The following is a 12,765-nucleotide window of genomic DNA, read 5'->3' as shown; positions in this document are numbered from 1 at the left end:
TGGTGCAACGCCCTAGAGTGAAGCCGAGGTTGCCCGGAACGTAGAAATGACCACAACTTTCATACTGGTTGCAATTACTCGTTTTATATGATGGGAAAACTGTTGTATTTATATTGTATTTTATGCTTCTGGCGTTCACTTCTTAGGCCCTAACTATTCGATCTGGTGGAACAACGCCTCAGGGTGAAGCCTAGGTTGCCCGGAACGTAGAAATGACCATACCTTTTACACTGGTAGCAATTATTCGTTTTATACAATGGAAAGACTGTTCCATTTATTTTGTATTTTATGCTTCGGGCGTTGACTTCTAAGGCCCTAACTGTTGGATCTGGTGGAGCAACGCCCTAGAGTGAAGCCTAGGTTGCCCGGAATGTAGAAATGACCATAACTTTCACACTGGTTGCTATTATTCGTTCTATACGATGGAAAAACTGTTATATTTATATTGTATCTCATGCTCCTGGCGTTGACTTCTTAGGCCTTAACAATTCGATCTGGTGGAACAACGCCCTAGAGTGAAGCCTAGGTTGCCTGGAACGTACAAATGACCATCACTTTCACACGGGTTGCAATTATTCCTGTTATAGGATGGAAAGACTGTTGTATTTTTATTGTATTTTATGCCTCGGGCGTTGACTTCTAAGGCCCTAACAATTGGATCTGGTGGAGCAACGCCCTAGAGTGAAGCCTAGGTTGCCCGGAACGTAGAAATGACCAGAATTTTCACACTGGTTGCTATTATTCGTTTTACACGATGGAAAATCTGTTATATTTATATTGTATTTTATGCTTCTTGCGTTGACTTCTTAGGCCCTAACTTTTCGATCTGGTGGAACAACGCCCTAGAGTGAAGCCTAGGTTGCCCGGAACGTAGTAATGACCATCACTTTTACACTGGTTGCAATTATTCGTTTTATACAATGGAAAAACTGTTCTATTTATTTTGTATTTTATGCTTCGGGCGTTGACTTCTATGGCCCGACCTATTCGATCTGGTGGAGCAACACCCTATAGTCTAGCCTAGGTTGCCCGGAACGTAGAAATGATCATAACATTCACACCGGTTGCAATTATTCATGCTATACGTTGAAAAAACTGTTGCATTTTTAATGTAATTTATGCTTCTAGCGTTGACTGCTAAGGGCGTAGCTATTAGATGTGGTGGAGTAACGCCCTAGAGTGACGCCTACGTTGCCTGGAACGTAGAAAGGACCATTACTTTCACAATGTTTCCAATTACTCATTTTATACGTTGGAAAAACTGTTGCATCTTTATTGTATTTTACGCTTCTGGCGTTGACTTCTAAGGCCCTAACTATTCGATCTGGTGGAGCAACGCCCAAGAGTGAAGCCTAGGTTGCCCGGAAAGTAGAAATGACCATACCTTTCATACTGGTTGCCATTATTTGTTCTATACGATGGAAAAGCTATTGTATTTATACCGTATTTTATGCTTCTGGCGTTGACTTCTTATGCCCTAACTATTCCATCTGGTGGAACAACGCCCTAGGGTGAAGGCTGGGTTGGCGGGACGTAGAAATGACCATAACTTTCACACCGGTAGCAATTATTCGTTTTATACAATGGAAAAACTGTTCTATTTATTTTGTAGTTTATGCTTCGGGCGTTGACTTCTATGGCCCTAACTGTTTGATCTGGTGGAGCAACGCCCTAGAGTGAAGCCTAGGTTGCCCGGAATGTAGAAATGACCATAACTTTCACACTGGTTGCTATTATTCGTTCTATACGATGGAAAAACTGTTATATTTATATTGTATCTCATGCTCCTGGCGTTGACTTCTTAGGCCTTAACAATCCGATCTGGTGGAACAACGCCCTAGACTGAAGCCTAGGTTGCCTGGAACGTACAAATGACCATCACTTTCACACGGGTTGCAATTATTCCTGTTATAAGATGGAAAGACTGTTGTATTTTTATTGTATTTTATACTTCAGGCGTTGACATCTGAGGCCGTAGCTATTCGATCTGGTGGAGCAACGCCCTAGAGTAAAGCCTAGGTTGCGCGGAACGTAGAAATGACCATAACTTTCACACTGGTAGCAATTATTCGTTTTATACAATGGAAAAACTGTTCATTTATTTTGTATTTTATGCTTCTGGCGTTGACTTCTTAGGCCCTAACTTTTCGATCTGGTGGAACAACGCCCTAGAGTGAAGCCTAGGTTGCCCGGAAAGTAGAAATGACCTCCACTTTCACACTGGTTGCAATTATTCCTGTTATACGATGGAAAAGCTCTTGTATATTTAATGTATTTTATGCTTCGGGCGTTGACTTCTATGGCCCGACCTATTCGATCAGGTGGAGCAACACCCTACTGTCAAGCCTAGGTTGCCCGGAACGTAGAAATGACCATAACATTCACACCGGTTGCAATTATTCATGCTATACGTTGGAAAAACTGTTGCATTTTTATTGTAACTTATGCTTCTAGCGTTGACTGCTAAGGCCGTAGCTATTAGACGTGGTGGAGTAACGGCCCTAGGGTGAAGCCTGGGTTGCCCGGAACGTAGAAATGACCATAACTTTCACACCGGTAGCAATTATTCGTTTTATACGATGGAAAAACTGTTCTATTTATTTTGTATTTTATGCTTAGGGCGTTGACTTCTAAGGCCCTAACTATTCAATCTGTTGGAGCAACGCCCTGGGGTGAAGCCTAGGTTGCCCGGAAAGTAGAAATAACCACAACCTTCATACTTGTTGCAATTATTCGTTTTATACGATGGAAAAACTGTTATATTTATATTATATTTTATGCTTCTGGCGTTGACTTCTTAGGCCCTAACTTTTCGATCTGGTGGAACAACGCCCTAGAGTGAAGCCTAGGTTGCCCGGAAAGTAGAAATGACCTCCACTTTCACACTGGTTGCAATTATTCCTGTTATACGATGGAAAAGCTCTTGTATATTTAATGTATTTTATGCTTCGGGCGTTGACTTCTATAGCCCTAACTATTCGATCTGGTGGAGCAACGGCCTACAGTCAAGCCTAGGTTGCCCGGAACGTAGAAATGAACATAACTTTCACACTGGTAGCAATTATTCGTTTTATACAATGGAAAAACTTATCTATTTATTTTGTATTTTATGCTTCGGGCGTTGGCTTCTATGGCCCGACCTATTCGATCAGGTGGAGCAACACCCTACTGTCAAGCCTAGGTTGCCCGGAACGTAGAAATGACCATAACATTCACACCGGTTGCAATTATTCATGCTATACGTTGGAAAAACTGTTGCATTTTTATTGTAACTTATGCTTCTAGCGTTGACTGCTAAGGCCGTAGCTATTAGATGTGGTGGAGTAACGGCCCTAGGGTGAAGCCTGGGTTGCCCGGAACGTAGAAATGACCATAACTTTCACACCGGTAGCAATTATTCGTTTTATACGATGGAAAAACTGTTCTATTTATTTTGTATATTATGCTTAGGGCGTTGACTTCTAAGGCCCTAACTATTCAATCTGTTGGAGCAACGCCCTAGGGTGAAGCCTAGGTTGCCCGGAAAGTAGAAATAACCACAACCTTCATACTTGTTGCAATTATTCGTTTTATACGATGGAAAAACTGTTATATTTATATTATATTTTATGCTTCTGGCGTTGACTTCTTAGGCCCTAACTATACGATCCGGTGGAACGACGCCCTAGAGTGAAGCCTGGGTTGCCCAGAACGTAGAAATGACCATCACTTTCACAGTGGTTGCAATTATTCCTGTTATACGATGGAAAAACTCTTGTATATTTATTGTGATTTATACTTCGGGCGTTGACTTCCATGGCCCTACCTATTCGATTTGGTGGTGCAACGCCCTAGAGGGAAGCTGAGGTTGCCCGGAACGTAGAAATGACCAGAACTTTCATACTGGTTGCAATTATTCGTTTTATACGATGGAAAAACTGTTGTATTGATATTGTATTTTATGCTTCTGGCGTTGCCTTCTGAGGCACTAACTATCCGATCTGGTGGAGCAACGCCCTAGAGTGAAGCCGAGGTTGCCCGGAACGTAGAAATGACCATCACTTTCAAACTGGTTGCAATTATTCCGGTTATATGATGGAAAGACTGTTGTATTTTTATTGCATTTTATGCTTCGGGCATTGACTTCTAAGGCCCTAACTATTCAATCTGTTGGAGCAACGCCCTAGGGTGTAGCCTAGGTTTCCCGGAAAGTAGAAATGACCACAACTTTCATACTGGTTGCAATTACTCGTTTTATATGATGGAACAACTGTTGTATTTATATTGTATTTTATGCTTCTGGCATACACTTCTTAGGCCCTACCTATTCGATCTGGTGGAGCAACACCCTACAGTGAAGCCTATGTTGCCCGGAACGTAGATATGACCATAACCTTCACGCAGGTTGCAATTATTCGTTTTCTACGATGGAAAAGCTGTTGTATTTAAATTGTATTTTATGCTTCCGGTGTTGACTTCTTAGACCCTAACTCTTCGATCTGGTGGAGCAACGCCTCAGAGTTAAGTCTAGGATGCCCGAAACGTCGAAATGATCGTTACTTTCGCACTGGTTGCAATTAGTCATGCTATGCAATGGAAAAATTGTTGTATTTATGCTGTATTTTAAGATTCTGGCGTTGACTTCTAAGGCCGCAGCTATTCGATTTGGTGGAGCAACGCCCTAGAGTGAAGCCAAGGTTTCCCGGAACGTAGAAATGCCCATTACTTTCACACTGGTTGCAATTATTAGTTTAATACGATGGAAAAACTGTTCTATTTATTTTGTATTTTATGCTTCGGGCGTTGACTTCTAAGGCCCTAACTATTCAATCTGTTGGAGCAACGCCCTAGCGTGAAGCCTAGGTTGCCCGGAAAGTAGAAATGACCATACCTTTCATACTGGTTGCAATTATTCCTGTTATACGATGGAACAGCTGTTGCATTCATATCGTATTTTATGTCTCTGGCGTTGACGTCTTAGGCCCTAACTATTCTATCTGGTGGAGCAATGCCATAGAGTGAAACGTAGGTTGCCCAGAACGTAGAAATGACCATTCGTTTCACACTGGTTGCAATTATTCCTCTTATACGATGGTAAAACTGTTGTATTTTTATTGTATTTTATGCTTCTGGCGTTGAATGCTAAGTCCATAGCTATTCGATCTGTTGGAGCAACGCCCTAGAGTGAGGCCTAGGTTGCCCGGAACGTAGAAATGACCATAATTTTCACACTGGTTACTATTATTCGTTTTATACAATGGAAAAACTGTTCTATTTATTTTGTATTTTATGCTTCGGGCATTGACTTCTAAGGCCCTAACTATTCCAACTGGTTTAGCAACACGCTAGGGTGTAGCCAAGCTGGCTCGGAACGTAGGACATACCATTACCTTCACACTGGTTGCAATTGTTCCTGTTATACGATGGATAAGTTGTTGCATCTTTATTGTATTTTATGCTTGTGGCGTTGACTTCTAAGGCTCTATCTATTCGATCTGGTGGAGCAACGCCCCAGAGTGAAGCCTAGGTTGCCCGGAACGTAGAAATGACCATAACTTTCACACTGGTTGCAATTATTCGTTTTATACGACGGAAAAGCTGTGGTATTTATATCGTATTTTATGCTTCGGGCATTGACTTCGAAGGCCCTAACTATTCGATCTGGTTTAGCAACACCCTAGGGTGTAGCCAAGCTGGCTCGGAACGTAGGACATACCATTACCTTCACACTGGTTGCAATTATTCCTGTTATACGATGGAAAAACTGTTGCATCTTTATTGTATTTTATGCTTCTGGCGTTGACTTCTAAGTCCCTAACTATTCGATCTGGTAGAGCAACGCACTAGAGTGAAGCCTAGGTTGCTCGGAATGTAGAAATGTCCATAACTTTCACACTGGTTGCAATAATTCGTTTTATACGATGGAAAAACTGTTGTATTTATTATGTATTTTATGCTCCTGACGTTGTATTTTAAGGCCGTAGCCATTCGATGTGGTGGAGCAACGCTCTAGAGTGAAGCCTAGGTTGCCCGGAACCTAGAAATGACCATTACTTTCACACTGGTTGCAATTATTCGTTTTATACGATGGAAAAGCTGTTGTATTTATTTTGTATTTTATGCTTCGGGCGTTGACGTCTAAGGCCCTAACTATTCAATCGGTTGCAGCAACGCCCTAGGGTGGATCTTAGGTTGCCCGGAAAGTAGAAATGACCATAACCTTCATACTGGTTGCAATTATTCGTTTTATACGATGGAAAAACTGATGTATTGATATTGTATTTTATGCTTCTGGCGTTCACTTCTTAGGCCCTAACTATTCGATCTGGTGGAACAACGCCCTAGGGTGAAGCGTAGGTTGCCCGGAACGTAGAAATGACCATAACTTTCACATCGGTAGCAATTATTCGTTTTATACGATGGAAAAACTGTTCTATTTGTTTTGTATTTTATGCTTCGGGCGTTGACTTCTAAGGCCCTAACTATTCAATCGGTTGCAGCAACGCCCTAGGGTGGATCCTAGGTTGCCCGGAAAGTAGAAATGACCATAACTTTCTTACTGGTTGCAATTATTCGTTTTATACGATGGAAAAACTGTTGAATTGATATTGTGTTTTATGCCTCTGGCGTTGACTTCTAAGGCACTAACTATTCGATCTGGTGGAGCAACGCCCTAGAGTGAAGCCGAGGTTGCCCGGAACGTGGAAATGAACATCACTTTCAAACTGGTTGCAATTATTCCGGTTATATGATGGAAAGACTGTTGTATTTTTATTGCATTTTATGCTTCGGGCATTGAGTTCTAAGGCCCTAACTATTCAATCTGTTGGAGCAACGCCCTGGGGTGTAGCCTAGGTTGCCCGGAAAGTAGAAATGACCACAACTTTCATACTGGTTGCAATTACTCGTTTTATATGATGGAACAACTGTTCTATTTTAATTGTATTTTATGCTTCTGGCGTACACTTCTTAGGCCCTACCTATTCGATCTGGTGGAGCAACACCCTACAGTGAAGCCTAGGTTGCCCGGAATGTAGATATGACCATAACCTTCACACAGGTTGCAATTATTCGTTTTCTACGATGGAAAAGCTGTTGAATTTAAATTGTATTTTATGCTTCCGGTGTTGACTTCTTAGACCCTAACTCTTCGATCTGGTGGAGCAGCGCCTCAGAGTTAAGTCTAGGATGCCCGAAACGTCGAAATGATCGTTACTTTCGCACTGGTTGCAATTAGTCATGCAATACAATGGAAAAAATGTTGTATTTATACTGTATTTTATGCTTCTGGCGTTGACTTCTAAGGCCGCAGCTATTCGATTTGGTGGAGCAACGCCCTAGAGTGAAGCCTAGGTTTCCCGGAACGTAGAAATGCCCATTACTTTCACACTGGTTGCAATTATTAGTTTTATACGATGGAAAAACTGTTCTATTTATTTTGTAGTTTATGCTTCGGGCGTTGACTTCTAAGGCTCTAACTATTCGATCTGGTGGTGCAACGCCCTAGAGTGAGGCCTAGGTTGCCCGGAACGTAGAAATGACCATAATTTTCACACTGGTTACTATTATTCTTTTTATACTATGGAAAAACTGTTCTATTTATTTTGTATTTTATGCTTCGGGCATTGACTTCTAAGGCCCTATCTATTCGATCTGGTTTAGCAACACCCTAGGGTGTAGCCAAGCTGGCTCGGAACGTAGGACATACCATTACCTTCACACTGGTTGCAATTATTCCTGTTATACGATGGAAATACTGTTGCATCTTTATTGTATTTTATGCTTCTGGCGTTGACTTCTAAGTCCCTAACTATTCGATCTGGTGGAGCGACGCACTAGAGTGAAGCCTAGGTTGCTCGGAATGTAGAAATGTCCATAACTTTCACACTGGTTGCAATTATACGTTTTATACGATGGAAAAGCTGTTGTATTTTTATTGCATTTTATGCTTCTGGCGTTGACTTCTAAGGCCGCAGCTATTCGATTTGGTGGAGCAACACCCTAGAGTGAAGCCTAGGTTGCCCGGAACCTAGAAATGCCCATTACTTTCACACTGGTTGCAATTATTCGTTTAATACAATGGAAAAACTGTTCTATTTATTTTGTATTTTATGCTTCGGGCGTTGACTTCTAAGGCCCTAACTATTCGATCTGGTGGAGCAACGCCCTAGAGTGAAGCCAAGCTGGCTCGGAACGTAGGACATACCATTACCTTCACACTGGTTGCAATTATTCGTTTTATACGATGGAAAAACTGTTGTATTTATATTGTATTTTATGCTTGTGGCGCTAACTTCTAGGGCACTAACTATTCAATCTGTTGGAGCAACGCCCTAGGGTGAAGCCTAGGTTTCCCGGAACGTAGAAATGACCATCACTTTCAAACTGGTTGCAATTATTGCTGTTATATGATGGAAAAGCTGTTGTATTTTTATTGCATTTTATGCTTCTGGCATTGACTTATAAGGCCCTAACTATTCAATCTGTTGTAGCAAACGCCCTAGGGTGAAGCCTGGGTTTCCCCGAACGTAGAAATGACCATAACTTTCACGCCGGTAGCAATTATTCGTTTTATACGATGGAAAAACTGTTCTATTTATTTTGTATTTTATGTTTCGGTCGTTGACTTCTAAGGCCCTAACTATTCAATCTGTTGGAGCAACGCCCTAGGGTGAAGCCTAGGTTTCCCGGAACGTAGAAATGTCCAGAACTTTCACACTGGTTGCTATTATTCGTTTTATACGATGGAAAAACTGTTGCATCTTTGTTGTATTTTATGCTTCGAGCGTTGACTTCTAAGGCCCTAACTATTCCATCTGGTCGAACAACGCCCTAGGGTGAAGCCTAGGTTGCCCGGAACGTAGAAATGACCATAACTTTCACATCGGTAGCAATTATTCGTTTTATACGATGGAAAAACTGTTGTATTGATATTGTATTTTATGCTTCTGGCGTTGCCTTCTGAGCCACTAACTATTAGATCTGGTGGAGCAACGCCCTAGAGTGATGCCGAGGTTGCCCGGAACGTAGAAATGATCATCACTTTCAAATTGGTTGCAATTAATCCTTTTATACGATGAGAAAACTGTTGTATTTATATTGCATTTTATGCTTCTGGCGCTGACTTCTAAGGCCGTAGCTATTCGATGTGGTGGAGCAACGCCCTAGAGTGAAGCCTAGGTTGCCCGGAACGTAGAAATGCCCATTACTTTCACACTGGTTGCAATTATTAGTTTTATACGGTGGAAAAACTGTTCTATTTATTTTGTATTTTATGATTCGGGCGTTGACTTCCAAGGCCCTAACTATTCAATCTGTTGGAGCAACGCCCTAGGGTGAAGCCTAGGTTTCCCGGAACGTAGAAATGACCATCACTTTCAAACTGGTTGCAATTAATACTTTTATACGATGGAAAAACTGTTGTATTTATATTGCATTTTATGCTTCTGGCGCTCACTTCTAAGGCCGTAGCTATTCGATGTGGTGGAGCAACGCCCTAGAGTGAAGCCTAGGTTGCCCGGAACCTAGAAATGCCTATTACTTTCACACTGATTGCTATTATTCGTTTTATACGATGGAAAAACTGTTGCATCTTTGTTGTGTTTTATGCTTCGAGCGTTGACTTCTAAGGCCCTAACTATTCCATCTGGTGGAACAACGCCCTAGGGTGAAGCCCAGGTTGCCCGGAACGTAGAAATGACCATAACTTTCACATCGGTAGCAATTATTCGTTTTATACGATTGAAAAACTGTTGTATTGATATTGTGTTTTATGCTTCTGGCGTTGCCTTCTTAGGCCCTAAGTGTTCGATCTGGTGGAGCAACGCCCTAGAGTGAAGCCTAGGTTGCCCGGAACGTAGAAATGATCATCACTTTCAAATTGGTTGCAATTAATCCTTTTATACGATGGAAAAACTGTTGTATTTATATTGCTTTTTATGCTTCTGGCGCTGACTTCTAAGGCCGTAGCTATTCGATGTGGTGGAACAACGCCCTAGAGTGAAGCCTAGGTTGCCCGGAACGTAGAAATGAACATAACTTTCACACTGGTAGCAATTATTCGTTTTATACAATAGAAAAGCTGTTCTTTTTATTTTGTATTTTATGCTTCGGGCGTTGACTTCTTTGGCCATACCTATTCGATCTGGTGGAGCAACACCCTACAGTCAAGCCTAGGTTGCCCGGAACGTAGAAATGACCATAACATTCACACCCGTTGCAATTATTCATGTTATACGATGGAAAAACTGTTGCATTTTTATTGTATTTTATGCTTCTAGCGTTGAATTCTAAGGCCGTAGCTATTAGATGTGGTGGAGTAACGCCCTAGAGTGACGCCTAGGTTGCCTGGAACGTAGAAATGACCATTACTTTCACAATGTTTCCAATTATTCATTTTATACGATGGAAAAACTGTTGTACTTATACTGTATTTTATTCTTATGGCGTTGAATTCTAAGACCCTAGCTATGCGATCTGGTGGAGCAACGCCATAGAGTGAAACCAAGGTTGCCCGGCACGTAGAAATGACCATAACTTTCACAATGGTAGCAATTATTCGTTTTATACAATGGAAAAACTGTTCTATTTATTTTGTAGTTTATGCTTCGGGCGTTGACTTCTAAGGCCCTAACTATTCGATCTGGTGGTGCAACGCCCTAGAGTGAGGCCTAGGTTGCCCGGAACGTAGAAATGACCATAATTTTCACACTGGTTACTATTATTCGTTTTATACAATGGAAAAACTGTTCTATTTATTTTGTATTTTATGCTTCGGGCATTGACTTCTAAGGCCCTAACTATTCGATCTGGCTTAGCAACACCCTAGGGTGTAGCCAAGCTGGCTCGGAACGTAGGACATACCATTACCTTCACACTGGTTGCAATTATTCGTTTTATACGATGGAAAAACTGTTGTATTTATATTGTATTTTATGCTTGTGGCGCTAACTTCTAGGGCACTAACTATTCAATCTGTTGGAGCAACGCCCTAGTGTGAAGCCTAGGTTTCCCGGAACGTAGAAATGACCATCACTTTCAAACTGGTTGCAATTATTGCTGTTATATGATGGAAAAGCTGTTGTATATTTTTTGCATTTTATGCTTCTGGCATTGACTTATAAGGCCCTAACTATTCAATCTGTTGTAGCAACGCCCTAGGGTGAAGCCTGGGTTTCCCCGAACGTAGAAATGACCATAACTTTCACGCCAGTAGCAATTATTCGTTTTATACGATGGAAAAACTGTTCTATTTATTTTGTATTTTATGTTTCGGTCGTTGACTTCTAAGGCCCTAACTATTCAATCTGTTGGAGCAACGCCCTAGGGTGAAGCCTGGGTTTCCCGGAACGTAGAAATGTCCAGAACTTTCACACTGGTTGCTATTATTCGTTTTATACGATGGAAAAACTGTTGCATATTTGTTGTATTTTATGCTTCGAGCGTTGACTTCTAAGGCCCTAACTATTCCATCTGGTCGAACAACGCCCTAGGGTGAAGCCTAGGTTGCCCGGAACGTAGAAATGACCATAACTTTCACATCGGTAGCAATTATTCGTTTTATACGATGGAAAAACTGTTGTATTGATATTGTATTTTATGCTTCTGGCGTTGCCTTCTGAGGCACTAACTATTAGATCTGGTGGAGCAACGCCCTAGAGTGATGCCGAGGTTGCCCGGAACGTAGAAATGATCATCACTTTCAAATTGGTTGCAATTAATCCTTTTATACGATGAGAAAACTGTTGTATTTATATTGCATTTTATGCTTCTGGCGCTGACTTCTAAGGCCGTAGCTATTCGATGTGGTGGAGCAACGCCCTAGAGTGAAGCCTAGGTTGCCCGGAACGTAGAAATGCCCATTACTTTCACACTGGTTGCAATTATTAGTTTTATACGGTGGAAAAACTGTTCTATTTATTTTGTATTTTATGATTCGGGCGTTGACTTCCAAGGCCCTAACTATTCAATCTGTTGGAGCAACGCCCTAGGGTGAAGCCTAGGTTTCCCGGAACGTAGAAATGACCATCACTTTCAAACTGGTTGCAATTAATACTTTTATACGATGGAAAAACTGTTGTATTTATATTGCATTTTATGCTTCTGGCGCTCACTTCTAAGGCCGTAGCTATTCGATGTGGTGGAGCAACGCCCTAGAGTGAAGCCTAGGTTGCCCGGAACCTAGAAATGCCCATTACTTTCACACTGATTGCTATTATTCGTTTTATACGATGGAAAAACTGTTGCATCTTTGTTGTGTTTTATGCTTCGAGCGTTGACTTCTAAGGCCATAACTATTCCATCTGTTGGAACAACGCCCTAGGGTGAAGCCCAGGTTGCCCGGAACGTAGAAATGACCATAACTTTCACATCGGTAGCAATTATTCGTTTTATACGATTGAAAAACTGTTGTATTGATATTGTGTTTTATGCTTCTGGCGTTGCCTTCTTAGGCCCTAAGTGTTCGATCTGGTGGAGCAACGCCCTAGAGTGAAGCCTAGGTTGCCCGGAACGTAGAAATGATCATCACTTTCAAATTGGTTGCAATTAATCCTTTTATACGATGGAAAAACTGTTGTATTTATATTGCTTTTTATGCTTCTGGCGCTGACTTCTAAGGCCGTAGCTATTCGATGTGGTGGAGCAACGCCCTAGAGTGAAGCCTAGGTTGCCCGGAACCTAGAAATGCCCATTACTTTCACACTGGTTGCAATTATTCGTTTAATACAATGGAAAAACTGTTCTATTTATTTTGTATTTTATGCTTCGGGCGTTGACTTCTAAGGC

The sequence above is a fragment of the Calliopsis andreniformis genome, unplaced genomic scaffold, assembly GCF_051401765.1.
Source record: "Calliopsis andreniformis isolate RMS-2024a unplaced genomic scaffold, iyCalAndr_principal scaffold0017, whole genome shotgun sequence".
NCBI classification, from domain to species: Eukaryota; Metazoa; Arthropoda; class Insecta; order Hymenoptera; family Andrenidae; genus Calliopsis; species Calliopsis andreniformis.
This window is presented reverse-complemented; position numbering follows the sequence as displayed.